The sequence below is a fragment of the Ictidomys tridecemlineatus genome, chromosome 4 (assembly GCF_052094955.1).
Source record: "Ictidomys tridecemlineatus isolate mIctTri1 chromosome 4, mIctTri1.hap1, whole genome shotgun sequence".
Classification (NCBI taxonomy): Eukaryota; Metazoa; Chordata; class Mammalia; order Rodentia; family Sciuridae; genus Ictidomys; species Ictidomys tridecemlineatus.
In genome coordinates, this window is record NC_135480.1 from 163,850,239 (window position 1) to 163,875,758 (window position 25,520).

The 25,520-nt window shown below is 34.5% G+C and overlaps 1 pseudogene; it reads right to left on the reverse strand.

The window, feature by feature from the left end:
* Positions 1–214: 214 nt before the first annotated feature.
* Positions 215–25,520, reverse strand: part of LOC144376711 (testis anion transporter 1 pseudogene) — a 186,068-nt pseudogene continuing 160,762 nt past the window's right edge.

The following is a 25,520-nucleotide window of genomic DNA, read 5'->3' on the forward strand; positions in this document are numbered from 1 at the left end:
GCTGAGGGCATTGTTGGCATTTATTTGGTAATGTGGCCTGGGAGTGTGATCCCAGTGCCCAGTGAGGAGACGGTAGGCGGAGGAGTCACAAAGCCAAGCACTGCTAGAATGTACCCAGTCTAGGTTTCTTGACCAAACAGCCCCTTTTGGGGGGGGAAGGATTTGCCTGGGTTTTCTGACCCCTTATTACCAGTTCACCTCCCAGGGATACTCATTACATAGGCATTGGGTACGAATCTGCATGTTGCCCTCTCCTCTCCACTGACGTCTAAGGCCGAATCTGAGACTGAGTATGGGCAGCATTAGGGTGAGATTGCCATTGCTGCCACTGAAGGTACGGGTAAGCCCTTGACCTGGATTTGGGCTGGGGCTCTCTCTCCATCTTCAGCTCTATCTTGGGATCAGTTTCCATCTCCATCTCTGGTGGGGTTTTGGGCTCCAGATAACTCTGGGCTTCCAGTTCCTACTCAAACTGAGTAGGGCTCAGTTTCAGGGTACATCTCAGATTGAGGTTCCAGCTCTGTCTCATTCTCCAGCTCCTGATCTAGGTCTAGGTACAAATCCAGCCCCACATCTTGTTCTGACCCCAGCATGGGCTCCATTTCCAAATCAAACTCTGACCCCTCCTCTTCTACTGGCTCCTGGGCCTTGGCGAGGCTTGGACTTGGATATATTTGTAGCTCTCTGGAAAGTTACTACTCATTTTACGTCTTGGAAAGTCATTCTTGTCCATGTCTGAGTAGGTTTCCTGTTCACTGTCTCAGATTCATCCTCGCTTAACTCAGAGAGCTCTGGAAACTTCCTTGATAAGGCAAACAGCACCGCATAGTGGAGGCTGAGGAACAGCTGGGCCTTGGTGGTGCCTTCAACAAAGAAGTCGTTCTTTTCAAACATCCTGACCACAGAGGGGTGACACCCTGCCATGAGCACCAAAATGTTGGCATTTTGGAAAGCATTTGCACATCTGTCTTAATACCACCAAAGCGTGAAAATCAACATATTGCACTATGGAGAAGTCCAGGAGAATGGTGTGGATGCTGGGTTGAAAAGATATGTCTGAGTAAGAGATAGGTGATCTCTCCTGACTTTCAGTAGTATCAGGTGGTGGAAGGAGCTGTTTCTTGAGGGGGATTAATTAGCAAGCCAGACTTTCTCCATATCTCCGTACTTTTGTCCTTGAATTCTCTTGAGGCGATGAAGATCTGGTGTTTGGCACTTGGTCATCAAATATACGCAGGCTCATGTGGAAGCTCTCCAAATGTGAGCAGCGGACCAGATTAATAGAGGATTCATCAAGAGGCTCTTTATTTCCAAATCGTTCCTAGGTGGTGGCTCCAGTTCATCCCAGTTGCAGGTACACCTACATATGGTGTTTTCATGATGGCAGGGTTCATGTTGTGCCTAATGGATTTAATGTAAGAATATAAAGAAATCATGAATGTAAAAGCTATCTTATGTTCTTGTATAGATATACCACCAGTGAAACTCCACACCATGTACAACCATAAGAATGGGATCCTAATTAGAATAAGTTATACACCATGTACATATGTCAGCATACACTCAACTGTCATGTATATCTAAAAAGAACAAATTTTAAAAAATACCAAGAAATATATTTGAAACTTAGGTCCTAAAAAGTCAGACGGTGGGCAGGGGCTATAGCTCAGTGGTAGAGTGCTTGCCTAACACATGTGAGGCACTGGGTTCCATCCTCAGTACCACATAAAAATAAACAAATAAAATAAAGGTATGCTGTCCATCTACAACTAAAAAAAAAAAAAATCAGACAATTTACCTGGCATCATAAAGCTTATAGGCTCTAAGGTGAAGGTAGAAAACAAAAGAGCTAATTAATAAAAATTTAAGTAGCTGTTACCTTGAAAATCATATATGTGTCTTTCTGAGAATGATATATTCAAAAACAAGTTTTGAAACTGAGAAACAAGAATAGGTTTTATTAGAATTCTCAACAGAAAGAGTTTGGAAGGGTAGGCCAGTGGGAAGTTCCCTGCAAGAAATGATTGTTAATAATGAAGAAATATAGTGGTTTAGAAAAGACTTCAGTGAGCCAGAATTAAAGTGGAGAGATTGGGGCAAGAAAAACTTGATTTTTTTCACAATGTTTTTTAGGGTTCACTTTACATTTTGGGTGTTGAAACACTTGGCTTGCTTCTATACTACTTCACAAATGTGTGAAGACAAATTTACTAAGCTAGTGGGATCTACATAGATCTCATTTATATTTTGGAAATAAATAAGGCCTTTGTAAATATGCAAAAGTAGAGCACTACTTAATTCTGTTTTCTTACTTTTTGATGATCCAAGGAAGCACCCTCATTAGGATGGAAGTATCCAGCATGACAGGTGATTTTTTTAAGAGCAAAGCCTACATGGAGATGGAAAGTAGATTTTTTTTCCCTGTTTACTTCCTCCAAGTCATTTCCCCCAGATAAGCATAAATTAAATAGTAGATTTTAAGAAGGAGTTAAATTATTAGTACTTTAAACAAAGATGGAACACAGAACAGAATGCCTGCTTTGGGCAGACTCTACCCACTGCCTCGAGCAACTTTGCAACTATACTGCCCATTTGTCAAACTATGACCATTGCTGACAAAATGGGAAAAGATGAAAATTACCGATAATTCAGATAGTAGAATAATAGTAATAAAATAATTTTAATAGTTACAAGTAGTTTAACTACCACTAATAGCATTATGTGGTATATTTATTGAATGCATGCTTAATATTGTGCTCAGCTCCTCACATTTATGCTACACCTATTTTTTTTTACACATTTCTGTGAGATAAGCATCATTTTCATTTCCCTTTTTCTAAAACTGATGTTCAGACAGAATAAGCAAAGTACTCAAGGTCACATAAGTGGAATTTGAATTCAGTTGTTTACTGCTCTAAGCTTAATATTCAAAGGTATCCTTTAATTTTATGATTTAAGACTTCTCCCTTTCAAATATCATTTCAGGACATAGAATGTATCAGAAATAAAATATGTATATTAATTTACATGGTGGCTTTTTGTTCTGCTCAAAGTCCTTCTCCACAGTCTTTATAGAGATCTAACCCTCAGTGCAGTATTTCCTACATTCCTTTAGTTCTTCATTAGGTCTTACTTGCTCAGAACCCCTTGATAAGGACGCTATATTAGTCTAAAAATGTGGTGAATATGTTCTGTCTCTATTCATGGATTTTATATTGAAACTTTATGCATTGTTTATTTGACATATAGTTATTTGTAGCTTTTTTGCCCAAATTATGTACTCCATCCTAGAGTATTTGTATTTTTGGTAAGCTTAATTATTCTTTTCATAAATATTTAATAATTGATACCTTATTTTACTTCCAAGATGTCACCAGCCCTTTTTTAAATTTAATTTTGTTTATACTGTCTCATAAAAAAGCATTCTTGAAAGGACTTAGAAAAGAAATATGCCTTCCAAATTATGTAAAAAATAAATTCCCTAAAATAAGAAAGAAAGAAAAAACCCAACAATGGAAAATTAGAATGAGGAAAAAAAATAGGACTTAGGTTTTAAGGCAGAGTTGAAGAGCACAGGATGGATTGGTCTACAGAGTTTACCTTCTCCCTTGAACTGAATTGATGAGTGCAAAATCTTAACCCTTCTCAGAAATATTCCAAAACTGCAAGGAAGCAGTTTTGGAACTTCTTTTTGTAATCTCTCTCTCTCTCTCTCTCTCTCTCTCTCTCTCTCTCTCTGTGTGTGTGTGTGTGTGTGTGTGTGCATGTGTGTTTTACTAGAAGGTGATAAAAATGGTTATCAGGAAGAAAAATGTGGAACATGACAAGCAGGCAATAAGAGAGGTATCCCAGTGCCCTCATTTTCAGGGAAAACCCAAACCAGCAATTGATTGTCTAGCCTATCATACCATCTGAATGGGATAAGCATCCTCTCCCTATAAAGGGCATCCAAATTGGAAAAGAACTCAACTTGTCACTTTTTGAAGATGAAATGACCATACATAAGGATAGCCCCACGATTATCTCCAAAAATCTATTAGAATGAATAAATGAATTTAGCAAAGTTGCTGGATACAAAATCAATACACAAAACAAATAGCATTTCTATATGCCAATAGAAACTTATCTTAAGTAGAAATCAAGAAAACAACCTGATGTACAATAACTAAAACAGAAACAGAGACTTAGGAATAAATTCAACCAAAGAGGTAAAAGATTGCAATGATGAAAATTATAAAACATTGTTGAGAGAAATTGGAGAGGACACCAAAAATTGGAAAGACATTCTGTGTTCATGAATTGGAAAAATCAATATTGTTAAAATGTTCATACTACTCAAAGTGATTAATATATTCAGTGAAATCCCTATCAAAATCCTATTGACATTCTTTACAGTACTAGAAAAAACAATTCTAAAATTTATATGGAGCAACAACCTTTCCACCCAAGAAGAGCCAAACACATTTTGAGCAAAAAGAAGCCTTACTAATCTGACCCCAAAATATAATACACAGGTATAATAATCCAAACAGTGTGATACTTAGACCAGTAAAACAGAATAGAAAGCTTAGAAGTATACCCATGCATTTTTAGCAAACTCTTTTTACTAAAGATGCTCAGAACAAACATTAGAGAAAGAACAGCCTATTCAACAAGTGGTGTTGGGGAAATTGGATGTCCTCATGAAGAAGAATGGCCCTCATTTCTCACTAGTTGCAAAGATAAACTCAAAATAGATTAAAACTTAAACAAAAGACATGAAACTACTAGAAAAAAATATGGGGGAAATGTTTCAGGACATGGGAAGGGGGAAGGATTTTTTGGACAAGACCCCCAAAGCACAAGAAACAGAAGAAAAAAAAAACTCACTTGAGATTATGTAAAACCAAAAATCTTCCTTAGAACACGGGAAACCCTCAACAGAGTGCAAAGGCAACCTATACAATGGGAGAAAATATTCCTAATGTATACATTTGACAAAGCATTGGTATCCAGAATACATAAGGGACTCCAAAACTCAATAGTAAAGTATCAAATAACCTGACTAAAAAATAGGCATTAGACCTAAATAAGCATTTCTCAAAAGAAGACATACAAATGGGCAACTGGTGTGTGAAGAAATGCTTAACCTCACTAATTATCAGGGAAATGCATATCAAAACCACAGTGAGTTGTCATCTCACCTTAGTAAAAATGGATATTATAAAAAAGATTGAAAATAAAAAGTGTTAACAAGGATGTGGAAAAAAGGGAACCCTTGTACACTGTTGGTGGTAATGTAAATTAGTACAGTCATTATAAAAAGCAGTATGGGGTTTCCTCAAAAAATTAAAACTAGGACTAGTCTTGCTATGGTCTAGCAATCCCACTACTGGATATGTTTCCAGAAGAAATGAAATCAATATGTTGAAGAGACATCTGCACTGCTGTTTGTTGCAGCAACTATTCACAAAAGCCAAGAAATGCGAATAATACAAGTTGTCCATCAACTGATGAGTGGATAAAGAAAATGAGGTACATCTACATCATGAAACACTATTCAGCCATTGAAAAGGATAACTGAATGATTTCATAGAAGTTGAGACTGGAATGGTGGTCACCAAACTATGGGGAAAGTAAGTAGGGGAGAGGTGGAGAGAGGCTGGTCATGGGTACTAAAGTTTTTTTACAAAGAGGAAAAAAAAATACCAAGAGCCCTCTTCTTCCTCAATTGGACTGAGCATCAATACAGGTCATTTAAATCTGTTAGTATACTATGTATGTGCCCCAAATAAACTTTATCTCTCACATAAATTCATAGACATGTGTCATGCTTTAGGATAGTGGAAAAGGAATAGAAAGTAGTCACATCTGTCTTCAAACTGAACTTCAGAACAACAACAAAAAAGCATCATATGGAGCAAAAAGTCAATAATAACACCCCTACTAAAACAGAAAATAGAGCCTCTTAAGCAATACTGAGGTGAAAGGAAATGGCATAATTAATATGGAAGTATTGTGTTATTGACTAGTAGTAGGAACACAGACAAAATGAGAAAAAAATAAGAAGAGAGGGATATAACATTGTAAGAAAAAAAGCCCAGTCTAGAAGAAAATATAACTTAAGAGAGAAATTCATTTCATGTTTATGAAAAAGAGCATTATTTCAGAAAACTGATTCTCAAGGAGGAAATGACTTGAGGTAATGTGAGTGTGTAATGATAAAGGATTAATTGACTAACGAAAAAATATTTAGGAAAATTATCATTAAAGGACTTAAAAAATAAATTGAAAACATTAAGAAACTAAAAGCCAAATCATGATAATAGGAAGAAGTTTGAGATGTCCCTACATATTAAGAAGATAAAAAAGTGAAAGGAACTAATAAAACATACAGTCCAGTATCTGTAGTTTGTAGCTGTGGGTTAGAGATTTAAATAAGTGAAGGAAAAGTATAATGAATCAAAAGGCCAAATAAAATATTAAAACCCCTGAAATAATTATTAGGTTTTAAAATCAAAATGAACACCATGATCCAGAAAAATCTGACAGTGAATGTTGCAAACCAAAACATTTTCTCTTTGCATAATTGAATATTTAAGCAATTTTCCAAAAAATGAATTAATTAGGTGTGCAGGAAGAAAAATGAACTGGGGTGGCGTGGGGGAATTTAGAAGTCTAGTGTTATACCTCCTACTGGCTCCAGTAATATTTTAGACAGGGAGCTAACAAAGATTTTCAAAAGAAAAGAAGTCTAAACCGACTCTATAGCTGGTCAAGATATTCTCTCTCTCTCCCTCTCTCTCTCTCTCTCTCCACACACACACACACACACACACACACACACACACACACACACACACTCCTGAAAAGATAGTCCTTTGATACCAAAGATTTTATTCTTTCCAATTTCCTGAGTTTGTGATTTGGGGAAATGTTTTTATTTACTTTTCTATTTATGTTTGTTCATTTCATTTAAATCTTTTATTAGTCTATAAACATTTAACACTTTTTAAAAAAGTGACTTCTTTAAGCAAAAACTTCATTTGATGATAAGCAATTTCACTATACCTTTCCATTCTAGTCAACCCTTATAGAACATTTCTTAATAAAACAAATATGCTTTTGTGTATGTAGCATTTCACCTGTATTCTTTCAAGGTAGGAATTTGTTATTCTTTGCATTATCAATCATACCTGGCATATACATATACTTGATACAGATTATTGAGTGAATAAATGCATAAGTAAATGAATGAATGAGATAATTATTTTGAGAGAGAGAGAGAGAGAGAGAGAGAGAGAGAGAATTTTAATATTTATTTTTTAGTTTTTTTTTGGCAGACACAACATCTTTGTTTGTATGTGGTGCTGAGGATCAAACCCGGGCCTCATGCATTCCAGGCGAGCACGCTAAGGCTTGAGCCACAACCCCAGCCCAAGAGATAATTAATTTTTAAGCAACAACATATACTTTTGCCTTTTACTTTGGTATATTTTATCTCTTTGAACAAAAATCCATTTTAAAACAAAGCAAACAAACAATAATAATATACATTGAATAAAAAAATCAAACAAACCCTTAAGAAATTTTTACTCAGGATGGGTATGTAGCTCAGTGGTAAAATGCTTGCTTAGCGTTTGCTAGACCCTGAATTCAACCTCCAATCCCCAGTACTGATTTTTTTTTAAAGTAAATGATTACTTGCAGAAATTTTTCTATATTTGCAGGTATAGTCTTTCAAAAGTTGAATTTGAGACACTGCAATTTCCATTCATCCGAACATTTGATATTTGGCCAAGGTTTTACATAACTGTCCTTCTGATAACATGGTAATGGATTGGGCCTGTATTTTATTTGCTTATTATACAGTGTGATGATATAACTTTACTTTGTTAATAGTCATTCCTTGGTTTCCTCAGGCTTTCATGTATTCTGTCTTACACAATTTGTGTCTTGCAAAAGTTATCTGTACGCCCAAGTTCCCCTCTAATCATCATAAAAATCATCATGTATCTTTTCTAGCACTTGAACTGAGGGGAAAAAAAGCCCTGGTTTGAGTACAATGGAGACAATCGCAAAAGGTTGAAGACAAAAGATTCTGCAGAAATTAAAGGAAAAGCTGCTAAAGGGCATGACAGCTCTTTTTGTTATTTTCTGGGCTGTAATTTATGAAATCAGTTTTCATTTTGAAAGTTCCCTAATTTTCTCCCACTTCAGTCTGTGATGTAGCGCATGAGTATTGAAGACAGACGGCCCCTCAAAATGATCCAATCAGGTGGTATTTGTAAGAAAGCTGCAGGCTGTTACTTGGATGTCTTAGTGCCAGCCTTCATAATCTCCTATCTTTAGCTAAAGAAAACTGTTTGTTACAGCTTCCTAAGTTCAGTTCACCAAAATGAATTCAACAAATTGTTTTTGGAATTAGGTATTGTCTCTGAATTCTAGTTATAAATGACTTGTTTACACTAAATTCCCAATCCCATATGGTCCAGCTTCTCTGGGAACACATGTCTCTTAGCAGGCTTGGGTGTTCTTAGGAAAAGAGGCAGTCATAGTTTCTCTTTGGTATTAAAACAGATGCTTTCAAATTTTTTGTATTTTTAAATGTGGGCTAACCAAAATATGAAAACAAGCTAATTGTCCCGCAGTGGATGGATGAATTAGAAAATGCAGCGTATGGACATGATAGAATATTATTCAACCACAAGAGAAAAAAGAAAGCTTGTGATTTGGGACTACATGGATGAACTTGGAATACACTATATTAAGCAAAACATGCCACAGAAAAACAAATGCTGTTATGACCTCACTTATATGTACTTATATGTGAAATCTAAAACAAAAAAAACAAAAACTCATAGAAACAGAATGGTGGTCACCAGGAACTGGGAGTTAGGGAAAATGGAGATATTTTGATCAAAGGGTATGAGCTTTTAGTAATAAAATGAATTAATTCTGGAGATGTGATGTATAGCATGTGAATATAATTAATAATAATGATTACAAACTTGAAATTCACTGAAAATAGATTTTAATTGTTCTCACCACACACAGCTATTGGAGGTGGTGGATATGTTAATCAGCTTGGTAATCACTTTATATTATCAAAGCATCATACTATCCACCTTAAATGTGTATAATTTTATTTATTAGTTATACCTCAATAATGCTGGGATAAATTAAATTGAAAGAATCCATGAGGTGTGGAAGCAATGAGGACTCTTGAAGTAAAATTTATAGAGAGGGAAGAAGTTTTAAGTTGTGAGGATTTCAAGATTTTCATTTCCCTGTCGTTATTCTATTCCTTAACATCAGTTTAGAATCTGAAGTAGGTCATGCTTTTAATAGACAGGATTCTTAACAAAAGACAGAAAAACAAGGAAATTTTTGATGGTCCTACAATGAAGAGCAAAAAAAAAAATTGTAGCATTAATCTACTGGAATGTTTTTATGGTTTGGATGTGAGGTGTCCCCAAAAAGCTCACATGTAAGACAATGCAAAAAGGTTGGAGGAGAAATGATTGGGTTATAGCCTTAGCCTAATCAGTGAATGAATGCCTGATGGGATTAACTGAGTGCTTACTGGAGACACTGCACAATAGTAATAATAATAAACAAAAACAAGCTATTGTGCAGTGTCACACTGTATGAAAATGCCACATTTTAAAATCTGTTATTGGATATATGGATTATTTCTATGTGCCAGCTGTTATGAATGAAGCTGTGTGGATTTTTGTACATGGACTTAGTGGTTACAGGCACAGATTTACCTGAGTCTGTACTGAGGAGAGAAATCGCTGTGGTATATGGTAGTCTATGCTCAGTTTCATTAGATAATGTCATTGAGTTCTCCAAAATAGTTGTAAAAAAATTTCCTGTCTACTAGCAATGTACAAGGTTGTATTTTCTCCATTTCTTCACTTACACTTAAGTCAGTTCTTTTTATTTAAACATTCTGAAAAGTGTTTGATTATGATCTCAATTCAAATTTAATTTTCACTTTTCCAATGAGTAATGATAATGATGACAGTTTCTTTTCATATAATTTGCAAATTTTCTGCTCATCTTTACCATTTTAAAATGAACATTATCTTTTCCTTATGGATTTTTAGGGGTGCATTATATATTCTGTATATAGACACTGTACCAGGTACTTGTACTATGCAAACTTTCCATGTCTGTGGCCTGCCAATTCCAATTTTATTTATTTATTTATTTAAAATAAATATATTTTTTAGTTGTTAATGGACCATTATTTATTTTTTAAATTTATTTATTGACATGTGGTGCTGAGAATTGAACCAAGTGCCTCACACATGCTAGGCAAGTGCTCTGCCACCGAGCCACAACTCCAGCCCCAATTCCAATTGAGAAATGAAAGTTTTTAATTTTAGTGAAATTCAGTTGATTAATTTTTAAATGTGTTATTCGAGTATAAAATTTCAAATGTCTTCATTACTTAAGATCACCTTTTCTCAAACTTTTGTGTTTTCATGTAAGTTGTATGATGAGCTCATCAATCTACACCCCACGCCCCCCCCCAAAAAAAAAAAACTTGCTGAGAGGTTGATATCAACTACATTGAATTTGTAGGTCAACTTTTAGTGGCACGGCATCTTAATAATATTGAGCCTTACACTGAGCTCTCCAGTAATTGAAATATTCTTTAGTTTCTCTAAACTATATGGTCGAATAATAAAAACTCAGACTGTGACTTGTCAAACCAGAGTTTTAGTCTTGGGTGTTTTTTCCAGTTTTCACTGAGCTAACTCTCATGTCTGGAGTTGGCTATTTGCTGAGATTGGCTGGCTATCATCCACTGCAGAGCTGCTCGGCTCCACAGGTTTCTCCCATACATCATCAGGATAACTTGGGCAAGTTCTCATGGTGAAAGTAGAGGTGCAGAAGAAGACAAGTTCAACTGTGAAAATATGTTTAAAGTCTTTGCTTGTGATTCATTCCCTCATAGCCCACTGGTCAAAGCAGATCACATAGCTACTTAAGGCGTATACGTTTGGATACAATCCCCTACCCAAAATGGGAGAGGACTTGAAAGTTATAAACACAGCATACAGACATAGGAAGGGGAGAAGAATCTGGGTCATTAATGCTATCTACAATGCTTTTTTAAACCTGATAACTTCTGTTTCTTTTGGATAGATTGGTTATGTTGTTAGTACTATGTTAATAAAAGTACTGATAAAGGACATGTGTTTTATTTCTGATTCTTCTGTGATGGAAGGATCTAAGGATTTTTAAAAATTAATTAATTTATTTATTTTAATTAGGTATATATGACAGCAGAATACATTTTCGTTCATTGTAACCAATTGCAGCACAACTTTTCATTTCTGTGCTTGTACATGATGTAGTGTCACACCATATGTGCAGTCATACATGTACCTAGACTAATGATGTCCATCTCATTCCACCATCTTTCCTGCCCCATACCCCCTCCCCATCTCGCCCTCCTCTTTGCCCAATCTTCCATTTTTCCCATGGCCCCTCCACATTATGGATCAGCATCCACTTATCAGAGAGAACATTCGGCCTTTGGTTTGGGGGATTGGCTTACTTTGCTTAGCATGCTATTCTCCAATTTCATCCATTTACCTGCAAATGCCATGATTTTATCCTCTTTTAATGCTGAGTAATATTCTATTGTGTATATATACCACAGTTTCTTTATCCATTCATCTATTGAAAGGCATCAAGTTTGGTTTCATAGAGAATGAATGCACAAATTATGTTAAAACTCTCATAATCTAATCATTTCACCTTTAAATTTTCTTGCTGTCTTACAATGAGTTTTGGGGGGGACACTTCATATCTAAACCATAATAATAGGTCAGGTACTTTTCAAGGATTTCCCTTTTTAAAAATTTGATGCTTTTTCATGAATAGCCTGGGATTATGGGTATACATGGAGGGAAAATATCAAGGTGAAACATGCAGGAAAAGCTATTATATCTGTCCTCTATTAAAAGGACAGACAATCAACATGCCAAATCAATGTTGATGTCAAGCCTATTTACCTGGCTGAAATAGAGATTGTTGGGTTTCTTCTTTGTCAAGTCCTATTTTTACTTAATCATACTGTACTATTTGGAAGGAAGTCACTAGGCACGATTCACATTTAGTGAATGAAGACTTAGCTTTGTCGTTTTAAGGGTAGCTACCATTATATTTGCAATTGTTCCCCATTTTGTATTTACCTCAATAATTTATTTTTATTCATATGAATTTATGGGTAATTGCATGAATATTTATTTATTTATTTTTGCTTTGGCTTATAGTCTAATACTACTTTAATTACTTTTATGTTCATATAGTTTGAATTTGAACCATTACAGGCTATTTCAGTTGACTCATGTCCCTTTGACATACTATATTCCTATTTTTAGGTTGCTTAACTTTTAACTCTCAATTTTCAGAAACTAGGAGATGATTAAGACTCATCTTACATATTATTTGCCAAGGTTTGAGAATCAGAAATTTCCTTAACCAGCCATGATTCCTTTTATTGGTAGGATGTGTCCTTCAACTTTGTCCTGCTATTCAGTATTGTATTGACTATCGAAGGCCTTTGGCCTTTTCATATAGGACAAAACTAGTTTGTCAATATGAAATACTCCAGTTTAGTTTTATAATGATGATTATCTCTGTTCCTCAATAGTTGTTGGTATCCCTCCCATACTTTCAGTAAGATTTTCTCTTTGCCTTGATTGTCTGTAGTTTAAATATGACATACCTTGTTGTAGGGTCTTTTTTTTTTCTTTTTTTGGTATTTATCTTTTGTTCTCTGAGCATCCTGGAAGTGTGATCTAATTAAGACCTATCATTAGTCACCTGTTATTATTTCAAATAGTTCTTCTGTTCCAGATTGTCTTCTCACTTCTTATATTCTAGTTAGAATATCTAACTTGTTTTCAGGCTTATTTATTTTTTCCTTGGCCATGTCCAGAATTCGATGAGCCCATCAATGACATTCTCCATTTCAATTTCGGTGTTTTTGACACCCTTTTCTTTTGAGTCTTTCTCAGGGTTTCAATCCCTATATGTCCGTAACCCACCTTAGTTGTATGTTTTCTAATAAATTCTTTATCCTATTAATCATAATTATTTCAAACTCTTTCCCTGATAATTTCAATGTCTGTTTCATATCTGTAATAGTTTCTGGTATTTTCAGACTCTCTTTGTCTTCTGTCATGTTTAAGAACACACAGGGTGTATCCGATAATACAAACTGAGGCAAATAGGCCTTCAATGTGAAGATTTGTTGTTAGTGTGGCTCTGGTTTGTGCTGTGTGAAATGTTTGCTGGGTCATGTCATTATAGGTCTTAGAGATTTCACATTCTTCTGATATCTTGTCTCCCCTGTTGACTTGAGCTTCTCTAAGCATTACTCTTCAGAGAATTTATATATCACAGTTATTTTCAATCCAGTGTTATTATATTAGAACCCTGTTGACATGGTGACAAGGTGTGGAGAAGAGGAAGCCTTCTATACTATTAGGACTAAATTTTAGTCTTTTTTTTTTTTCCCTCATCATCCACGATACAGGAAGGCTGGTTGGAGGAGGCTAGAGAAAGCATAAATCTTTTGCTGCAAGCAGGATAATACTCTCATCAAATTTTATGTGAAGAGGACTGTGAAATAGAATGTTCTCTTGGTTTATTATTCTGCCTCTACAGCTGCTAGCACCACAGTGGGATCTTAGATCTTCCCTGCAACTCTTGTATGCTTCCTGAAACTAAACCCCACAAAGAGTGCTCCTTATCTGAGATGGCAGCCCCAGAAGTTTTTCTCTCTCAGGCTCATCTCTACTCAGCCTGTAGCATTTCATCAAAATGACCAATTAACTGGCGATCAGTTTATGAAGTTAGTGTCTTTCACTCTGGGTAGGCAGATTTGGCTGTGACTCTCTTGATTGTCCCTCCTAATTTGGGGGATAAATGAATCCAAGAAAACTCATTGATTTTCATTTTGTTCATTTATTTTCTTTGGTGCAAGAATGAAAGTTACTACTTCTCAGAACTGTCTTGGAAAGATCTAAAACCAAAAGTTATTAAGATTTTTTTTTTTGGTCACTATTTCATAGCAATTTGATTATAATCTGACTTAGTGTGGTTCCCATTGTGTTTATGCTATTTGGGATTTGAACTTCTCTGATAAGTTAGTTCAGAATTTTCTTTAAATTTGAAAAACATTAAATTTATTTTTTTTATATATTAGGCTCCTCCATCCTTTAACTTATAAAGACCCAGATGTTAGAATACTTGATATTGCCTCACACATCATTGAAGCTGTGTACAACTTTTAAAGTATTTTTTTGGCCTATCTTGTTCTTGTTTTCTAATCAATACATAAGTTTAAATCCACCCAGCAATTTTTTTTATTTTAAATTGTTTTCCACTCTAGAAGTTCTATTTCCTGAACAATTCCCTTCTCTATACAACTCAACCTAAGTTTCTGTCATTCAAAGGTGACATGCCAGCATCCCTCAACTCCAATTCCTGTCTCCTCAACTCACCACATCCACTTGGTTGTATTTCTCATCCTCTTTATTTAATTATACACCTTTTTTTGTTGGGATATAAAGTTGTGCTTAGAATTTGCCTCTCTATATGGAGAAATTTTGATCTTTGGGCCAATCCTGCTCCTTTGCTTTCTTTCAGTGACTATGTTCTTCTGCTGTTTGGTGTCCAAAATCTAGAGGTTTTTTCCCCCTATATTTTCAAGTTTTAAACAAAAAGGTTAATTCCAATCTGTTACTACTCCATAATGCCTAGAAGTTGGTATTTAATTTTAATTTTAGGTAACATTAATTAGCAAATTAAACAAATAAAAATAAAAATTGCTTACTTAAATAAAACATTTAAGTGAAAAGAAAAGCATTAAATGTGACTTTAACACATAAAATTATATCTTAAAAGCTTTTCTAAGGCAAGAATTTAGATTGTAAACAAGAGTTAGTGACTGTAAAACATTTTTCTTTATTTTTAATATGGTGTCTCAAATGTACACACATCTTCATACTGTGATTTGGAAAATGAGGACATCACATTACCTCAGATGACCTCGAATGACATGTTTCGTCATATATGTTTGTAACATTAATATTTGATCATGTAATCATAACTTAAAAATCATCTTGCATGAGTTCCATAGTTAAGTGTAGACAATTTTCATCTACAATCATTTTACTATGACTTTTCCACTTGATTTTTGTTTTGATGTTTTATGTACCTTTTAATTAGCCCCTTTAGCACTTCTAAGTTTTTGCTTATTTTATTTTTTTTAAGAAGGTCACATACTATATTATTCAATACTATTCATGCTTATTTTTCTATTGTTTTGCAACTCCAGCTTTGTCCTCACACTGGAATGAGGTTTTGTTGGGGTTTAAAGTTGGATAACAACTGTTGTGCATTAGAACTTGGTAAACTTTGTTTTGCCATCTGACATTGATGATTTCTACAGTGACTCTGATGCTATTTTGATTTGTACCTTGGTTAACTATTTTCTTTTTAATAGTAGTTTAGCTAAAACATTTTGTTGCATGTCTAATTTTACATTTTACTTGAATGCTGCACATTCTTAATTTGCCCTTTTAGTTTCTTCCTCCTTTTAGTAAACATAAATATTTAACGTGTTCTACATTTCGTTTGATGAGTTTTCTACCTCAAACACACCTATTTTCCTTAACTTTATATTCATATTTGTCAGGTTCTCTCTGAATGCCTTAATCAATTTGACTTTTTCCCTACATTCATAAGTTATTTCAGTCTTTTTGTCTATGAAAAGATTTCAATTTCAGTAGAGATTAGTTTTTCATTGCTGTTTTTAATTTATTTGTCTGTTTGGGATTATTGATTTTGGTGAATTTTTCATGGTTTGGCAAGTCTGCAATTTTAGTTAAATATACTGTTAAAACTCGTGTTTGAAATCTAATTTTATCAAATTATTCTTGCCAAATTGTTTTAGATTTCGAAGTGATTAGGGTTAACTCTTGATTCATGAATATTCTCTTCAGAGCTGTGTACTTCACCTTTTGCTCACTGTGCTTTTCCTATTTTTTTTTTTTTTTTGATACCTACGGAGCAGAATTCCACATCAATTTCCTTTATATTATCCATTTGGGGCTGCAGTTTAATTTTTTTTTTCTCTGAAGCAGTATTGGTGAATTTTTACCTCTCTTCCCATTGGATTTGAAACCATTTCCCTAACAGAAACACTATTTTGTGAGAGATTGATTTTGCCAATTATAACCTTTTCTAGGGCCTAATGGAGTGGATGGTGCAGAAATGTTATACAAACAGATGGGTTGTACAGCATTTATTTTCAGTATATCTTAAATTTGTTTTTTCTTCTAAGGGTTTTTTTTCCCACTTACTATTGTTATTTAGCATCCTGTGTTAGGGTTTAGTTCATCTGGGAGGAAAATACCTCTAATGTGAGAGGACTCTTTCAAGTACAGGATCATTCTCAGTTTTGGGAATAGGTCTAACATTTCAATTTAATCAGTGAGACAGTTGCTCCATGGTTTACTCCAGCGCCCTTTACTTCTCTTCTACCCTGGTAATCATTCTTTTATGCTAGTATAATAAACATATAGGCAGTCTGTGATTTAGTTAAAATGGTACTTGATTGTGAATCAAGAATTCTGATTGGAAGACCTAGATTTGACACAAACTCACAAGCCCAAGATCCGTTCTCCCTTGAATAATGTTTGACCAAGAAGTTGATCAGACATACTATCGTGATTCAATGTTTATAGTGGCACACAATTCACAACAGCCAAATTATGGAACTAGCTTAGATGCTCATTAATAGATGATCAGTTTAAGAAAAGATGGTGTATATATGCACAATGGAGTCTGACTCAGTTATAAAGAAGAATGAAATTATGGCATTTGCCAGTAAATGAATAGAAATAGAGAAGGTTTTGCTAAGTGAAATAAGCCAGACTCAGATAATCATCGGTTGAATGTCTTGTTTCTTGTATGAAAGCTAAAAATAAATAAGGGGAAAAATGGGGGAATTCAGATGTCATAAATGTATAATGGAGATCAGTGGAATAGAAAAAAGAGATAGGGAGGGAGAAGGGATGGGAAAGAGGAGGAAATGTGGAATGGATTTAGCAAAATCATACTATGTGCACATATAAATATACCACAGGGAATTCCACATTTATATGCATGTCAAAAGCATTAATCAAAACTAACTAAATAAATAAATGAAAGTAAGATCAGTAGAGCTATGAAGGAGAATAGAGGGAGGGAGAAAGGAAAGGAAAGTGGGGGTGGGGTATGGGGACTGAAATGGAGTAAATCCAATTCCATGCTTTTGTAACTACTACATATAATTATAATGATCTAATAAAAAATGTAAAAAAGATACACTGAAATTAAAAAGAAAAGCTGGTCAGAGTAAAGTAATTTTAGCAGTATCATCTTCAGTTTGTTTTTGCTCTATTATTCCATAACTATAAAGGTCTAAAATTCTTTAAACTATAAGGTGTTGAATCTATACTACATTATATGGGTAGAAAATTACAAAAAATAAGTCTAACATTCAAATATATTACTTACATGATAGGAAATACCTAGGTATTTAGAAGTATCAGATCTGTACCAGCTGTCTTAAGTATTAGAGCTTTTATTCATATAAATCCCTAGGGAAAAAAAGTGAGGAAAAAAATCTGATAATTTAATCTCTTTGTGACTCTTACCTAAAAATGTAGGCTAATAGACATTGGAGAATATTATTAAGTAAGTAAACCACTTCAGTTTCCATATTTTGACAAAATTGATGACTATGCATAAGCAAACAAGCAATTTTGGTAGTATAAACACCAAGCCAAACTATATCTAGATATTTTTTCCTTGATTGGCATCTACACTTCTTTATTGGTGTTTTGCTCCAGACTTAAAGATGGATTTTTCTTTTTAACTAGACTGCTCCTTTAGAATGATGGACATTATGCTATGAATTAATCCTTTTTATAGTTTCTTTTCAGTTAACTTGAAAAAAAGCTCACATTACTTCACTTTTAGGAATAATAAAAAGAAGGATTTAGGGGCAGTTTGCTTTTGTCATGTGGTTGTGGCATTGTGCAATATTCCCAGTCTGATCATGCATGAGTGACTTAAGTGGAAGATTTATTATGGGGAATATTTTTCTTACTTAAAACACTCTATTCTCACAGCTAAAGACTAAGATATGGTTCTATTTGTAAACAACTGAAGCATAATATCTGCAATACATCATGTAAAGGTATAATCACTGTCAAAGTGCCAAGGTACCATCACAGAAAGTGACTGCTGTAATTGACAGAGATGGTGATCAGGCTCCAGAACCATTTGCTGATTGCATATTCATGATTCCACTTTGTAATATGCTACAGTTCCTCTGTGAGTTATTCTAAATGGATGTTTAAACATCACTAGACTGACACTATGTATTTTGAAATTTGCAAGTCTAATCTTTAACACCTCTCTTTCTGCTTTGTCTTGGAATGTCTAACTCACGAAATAGGAACTTAGCTATGGGCCCCGAATAAGAGGTTTGTGTGTTTATGCCATTGTCACAGTTCAGTCAGATGAATTTAGCCCTTTTTGAATTCAGTCCTTAAAGTCTGTCTTTTTCAGCTTTAAAGTAAACATTGGCAGTCAGTTAAAACTAACTTCTAAATGCAGTAGTTCTCTTGTCAGTCCCTTTACATGACCAATATTTTAGTCTCTCTCTGAGACTGAGTACCTCTGAGAGGTACTTTATAGCTGTGGGTAATAATTACCTTAAATATCATTCCCTCAGTGGAGTCGTATCTAGTATTTTCCCCCAGTGTGACAGGTGGCATGCCACTCCCTCCACAATCTTGACAAATCCTTTTTGGAATGTATTGACAGAATCTATAAATTATCCTTAAGTAATGTAGAAAACTGACTTCAAAATTTAAATATATCAGATATTCCACGAAAAATAAATGTAAATAACAGGGAAAATAAACCTTAGGTTTTATTTCTTTTCCTCAGTATGATGAGAAAAACTGGCTGGAGCGAAAAAGAAATTAAAAAAATTGCATCATAAACCTTTTCATTATGCTTAAGTAGAGGCTAAGAACAGATGTGTCAAATCAATAAAGCATTTCAAAATATTCAGTGGAAAGAATAATTAAGTCTGTTTTAAAAAATTAAGGTGTATTCAAAAGTTTATTCATATCATCACTTTAAGGTACTACAAGGGAGTTCAGATTGGTAAATAGGCTTTAAAGGAATAAAAATTGGAACTAAGGCACATACTTAAATTAGTTTCAAACTTTCACATAATAGTCCTCAAGGGTTTTAATTCTCTAGGAATATACACAAAAATGTTAGTTTTTAAAATTAATGTTTTATTAAAATATGGCATAAGTATACAAAAGCAAACAAGTGTGAAAGTATTTTTAAAAATATAAATAAAGAGTGCACAGCTTACAGACTGTTCATAAAATGGACACAACCATACATTTTGAGTTTTTAAATTATTCTATAAAAATTATATGACTTTCAAAAAAACTAAGGCTACCGAAATATTCTATGTTGTCTGTTTTTCCAACTCCTTTCCTTTAATATGAGAGTTAAGGAGTAAGTGACATAGGGTAAAATCATCTCCAAGGTAATTTTAAAGTAAAGTAAAAGTGATGCTTCTCTAGGTCATTCATCTACAAGACACCTGGATATAAACCAAACCAATAGGCTCTTCTGTCTGGCAGTTTGGCAAAGTCATGTTGTTAGAAGCAATTATGGGTGAGTCATGTTAATCTTAATGAAACTCGAAGGATGATCTTGGAACCCAAATTATAGTTTAATTTCTATAATTACCATTAATCTCCCGAATTAGGCAGACATAGCACATCGTAATGTGTATACATTTCCCTCCATATCTTTTTACAGATGCTGCCTTCTAATCTTTCTATATGTATACATCTGAAGTCTGCTATAACCATTTCAGAAGCACTGCACTCCAGTCTGCATTTGAAAGACTGGCTCCCAAGTCATTTGAATCAAATAAACTATTTGGAAAAATTCATCTATAAAAGCAAGCTAAAAATTGTCAAAAGACAACTTTATATTCGTTTCTCCTCTAGAACCTATTATTTATTTATTTTTCTTGAACCTTTTACTTTTATTAGTTGCTTTATAATATTAAATTAGTGGAAAAGGGGTTGGACATACTAGTCAGGGTTTAAATAGCTGAATGACTTTGTCAAAAATTACATATAACTTTCACTGCCTCTCTGTCCTATATTTAAAATCGACACAGACTCACATTGAGTATAGCAAACAATTGTTAGTTGAAGTTTGTTGTGAAATATTTGCATTAATATTTCTCCTTACTCTCCCCAATACTCACCTCTCATTTTGTTGTTGTTGTTGCTCTTTTTGCAGTGCTGAGGATGGAACCCAGGGTCCTGCACACGCTAGGCAAGCACTTTCCATAGAATTATATCCCCAGCTTTCACTTCCACTTATATTTTAACTTTTAGAGTTCTTTGGTCTGCATGAACATTCTATCTACTCCATCCAAGGCAATTTGAACTCTGGTTAAGCTGATCTTATTGCTTTCTGAACAAGTCTGGTGCTGCTTATATCCCAGGCATGTTGTGTCCTAAAAACATGAATAAGACTGCCATGTATTAAAGTGAGGGGCATCTGCCTGTTCTTAAACTCCAGTAATACTTGGATGAATTATCATTTCTAATCCTTGTTGTTTTATCTGTAAGATGCAAGGAATTTCTATCACAAAATTGTATAGAAATTAAGAAGATTTAAGAGAAGATACACATCTATGCTTTGTACAGTACTCGTCACATAGTAAAATACTTAAGTTTTTGTCCCTTTTACCTTTTTAGTGAAGCTTGGTAAACAATTAACTGATTGATGCATAAAGTAAAAAGAGTTGAAATCTTTGAATGATTCCACATCTTCACTGGCAAAAGAGGAATTTGTGGTCCCTCAAACCTCTTTAGTGAGGTTGACTCCTGGAGCTAGAAAAGTGTTTCTCCCCATGGGCCAGCTGAATAAAAAAAAATTCTATTGTGACCCTTTTCTGCAAACTCTAAGTGGCTGAAGATACAGGGCGGTCCCCACTTCTCTTGAGGCATCCTCTTTGCTTTATGTACCAATGTCCAGTCGTGGGTGGCTCCAGGTCTTCTGCACCACCTAGTCATCTCCGTAGAGCCTCTCTTCTTGCTTGAGACTTCCAACTCATCTCCTCCAGCCCAAAACTATGGCACTTCACCTGTCTATTCACTGTTCTTGATTTTCCTTTGCTGCTTCCATATAGCTGTCTATTATTTTTATTCATTTATTCTTCCTAAAGCTGTTTACTCCATGTCCTCTATATGACTAGTTTTGTATCAGCTCCCCCCTACCCCCGCCAAAAAGGGTGGCAGAGTACCTGACTGCAGGGAGTTCTGTCCCAAAAAGGTGTTATGGAGCAGTAAATCACATAAATACATTCTGGTATTTATACAACACACAGTTACTGAATTCCTGTTAAGTGTCAGGCAAATTTTAGGAATTTTGAATCAAACATTTAACAAAATAGACAAAATTTTTACCCTTTTAGAGTTTATGCTCCAAAAAAGAAGCATGATGATAAGCAAAATTTCTACATAAACATGTAGTATGATAGATTGATTACATTTTTTTGTTTCAATTAATTAATTATCTTACTGTATCCAAATTCCTTGGATATGGTGACTTTGCACAATTTTTGAATTTAGGCTAAATTTGTTTTGGAAAATAGAATGCAATGGTGGTAACAGCTTGCTGTTCCAAATGTAGTCCTCTCAAGAAGGCTTGCCCAGTTTTGCCCTCTCTGAGTGCTACCTCTCTGGAAAGAGCAAGCCAAGAGTCCATCATGAACCAGACTGTTGTTACCCAGCCCAATAATGGACCTCAGCTTATGTGAATTTGATTCAACACTAACCCACACAGTGATCCAGGTTACCCATAGACTCAAAAATAAATGTTCATTATTTATTATCATTGAGACATTGTAATTAATTGCAGGACTGATGCTACCTCCCTAAAGATTTACTATAAAGGTCAGTAATTAAGACAGTGTGATAATGGTAAACTAATGGGCAAATAGATGAAAGGAACAGGACAGAGAGTCCCAAAATAAACCTGTATAAATATAGTTGATTGACCTTTGACAAAAGAGGAAAGGTAATACAATGGAGAAACATAGCCTTTTCAACAAATGATGTTAAAGCAACTGGAAATCCATATGCAATTAAGAGAATCCAGACACATAGCTTACTGCCTTCACAAAAATTAACTCAAGAATGGATCACAGGCCTAAGGGTAAAATGCAAAGCTACAAACCTCCTAGAGGATAATATAAGAGAAAATCGAACTGATCTTGTGTTTGGCAATAAATTTTCAGACAGGATACCAAAGACAAAATTTGTGAGAAAAAGAGAAATGATAAGCTGAATTTCATTAAAATTTTAAAAAATTCTGCTCTAAAAGACTCTGTCAAGAGAATGAAAAGGCGAGGCACAGGTCAAAAGAAAAGATTTCAAAGATCTATCTGATAAAAGACTGTTACATAAAATATATAAAGAATTCTAAAACTGGATAATGAGGAAATGAAACACTCAAGTTAAAAATGGTACAAAGACTTTAACAGACACCTCACTAAAGAAGAAGTGCAGATGGCAAATAAGCATATAGCAAGATGCTTAACAATATATGTCATCAGTGAAATGCAAATTAAAACAGAGAAATGCCACTATATACCTATCAGAATGGTCAAAATATAGAACACTGACAACACCAAATGCTGGCAAGGATATAAAGCAATAACACCTCTGATTCATTGCTGGTGGGAGGTCAAAATGGTGAGCAACTTTGGGAGGCAGTTTGGTAGTTTCTTACAAAATTAAATATACTCTTACCATCTGATCCAATTGAACTGCTTTGTATTTACTCAAAGGAGTGGAAATTTGAGTCCACATAACCACCTGCATATAGATATTTAAAGCAACTTTGTCCAGAATTGCCAAAATTTAGAAGCAACCAAGATGTCCTTCAGTAAAAGAAAAGTTAAATAAACAGTGGCACATCTGTAAAATGGAATACTATTCAGAGCTAAGTGTAGAAATGAGCAATCAAACCATGAAAGGACATGAAGGAAACTTGAATACATAATGCAAAGCAAAAGAAAAGGCTATACTTTGTATGGTTCCCTCTATATGACATTCTAGAAAAGTCAAAACTACAGAAACAGAAGAAAGATCAGGATTTTCAAAGGTTTAGTAGAAGGAGAAGTGAACTTGAAGAGCTTAGAGGAGAGAGAAAATACAATACTATAATAATGGATACACATCTTTAAATGTTTGTCCAAGCACATTGAATGCACATCACCAAGAGTGACCTCTACTATGCCACATATGCCAGTGAGATATACAATGTACACATTCTTGAAGAATATTTTGTATTTACTGAAATAGTAAGTTCCCATTCTTTTCCACTCTGCTAGTGATATGTATAGTCTTTACAAGCCATAACCCTGAAATAAAGAAGACATGTGAGAAACCATAGCAAACTAGAACAGTTTTGATCCAATTAAATATGAGAGAATAAAACCTTACTCTTGTAAAACCGTTTGTTTTACTACCATATAAAGCAGTACAATTTGACTGATAAAGAAAATGGTAGTTATAAAAAAGAAAATGGTAGTTATAAATAGGATTCTGATATAAATCCTACAATACATGAGACTAAAGGCAAGTCTTCAGCAAGTACTTATTGAAGGCTTAAAAGATAGCAAATTATGTGTTTCAGTCAGCTTTTTTACCTCTGGGACCAAACGATCTGACAAGAACAACTAGAGGAGAAAAAGCTTATTTGGAGGCTTGTGGTTTGAGAGGTCTCAGTCCATAGACTCTATTCCTCAGAGCCTGTGTGGTGGAGGAAAGCAGTTTCAGAACATGAAGATCTGAGAGCAGAGACAGCTCCTGCTCCCTGGGGAACAAAATATAAATCCCAAAGACACACCCCCAGGGACCCACCTCCTCCAGCTACATTCTACCTGCTTACAGTTACCATCCAGTTAACCTCTATTAATGGATCAACACACTGATTAGGTTAAGGCCATCATAATCCAATCATTTCACTTCTGAGCTTTATTGCATTGTCTCACACATGAGATTTTGGGGGACACCTCACATCCAAACCAAAGCATCATGTTGACCAGTGACAGAACATTTAATCAGCAACAGAAAAAAACTGTCATGAATGCTAGTTTGGAATACACATAACATGTTGATGAATACATGATGTAAGGAGTTGCTATTTGCTCTATGTGATAGGGCACTTCAAAAAATAGATTGAATTCAGTTCTCTCTCTTTTTCAGAAAATGACACTATTTCATTCTTCTTTATGGTTGACTAGAACTTCATTGTGTTCATGTACCTCGAGTTCTTTACTCATTTATTAGTTGATGGAACATCACAAGTCAGACACGGAAAGTCAAGGGCCAAATATTTCCTATTATATGTGAAAAATAAAGAAGAATATGGAGTAGAAAAGGGAAATCTCATGAAATCAGAAGGGAGAACTGCAGAGTAGAGAAAGGGGATCAAGATAGAGGAACTGCAGAGTGAAAGCAACCAAATTATGCCATATGAAAGAATGAATATATCATAATGAATCCAATTTTTAGGTATAATTATAATGTACCAGTTAAATTAATAGAAGGCACAAATAAATATAGGAATGCAGGCATGTCTTTGGAAAAACAGAGAGAAACTAAGAAAAGTATTAGGCAAACATGATAGAAGGGAAAAGAGAACCCCTAAATTTCTGGACCTACAGTAAAGAAAGATGCAACTGTCAAAACTAATGGATGTGAACATGATTGAGAAGTGCTTAGCAAAACTAAGATAAATTAATAAAGCTTTAAAACAATGACTGAATAAAGGGCATGACAGTCATATTCTCTATAACTTCTGAATAAACCAAATTGACCCCTGATAACTCTTTTTAATTAGTTAAAATGGCTTAATGTAAAGAAACTATTAGTTGGTTCTTTCACATTATCCTGAAAGAGTCAAGATAATGAGTAAATAACTTCTAAAGTATGTCTCAAAATAATTTTCAGTTTGGCTATTGGCTTGTAGAGATAATTGCCTTTTTGGGTTTTCCTTTGTTTTTTGTGGTTCGTGTACTAGGCATGTGTTCTACCACTAAGCTACATCCCCAGTCTGTATTTGCTATCAAATAGGTAAAAAGCCAAAGAAATTTTTTCAAAGAGTTACACTGCCAAGTGAGTCATTGGCTAAAGACAGTGACACTATTATTGAATTGTATTTGCAAATAAAAAGAACAAACTACTGGAACACAAAATAACGTGGATGAATCTTAACATCATATCAAGTAAAAGAAGCAAAAGAACCTGTCCTATATAAAGCCAATAATATGAATTTTCTAAAATAGACAACTTCTAATCTCTTGACAGAAAGCTGATCAGTGAGTC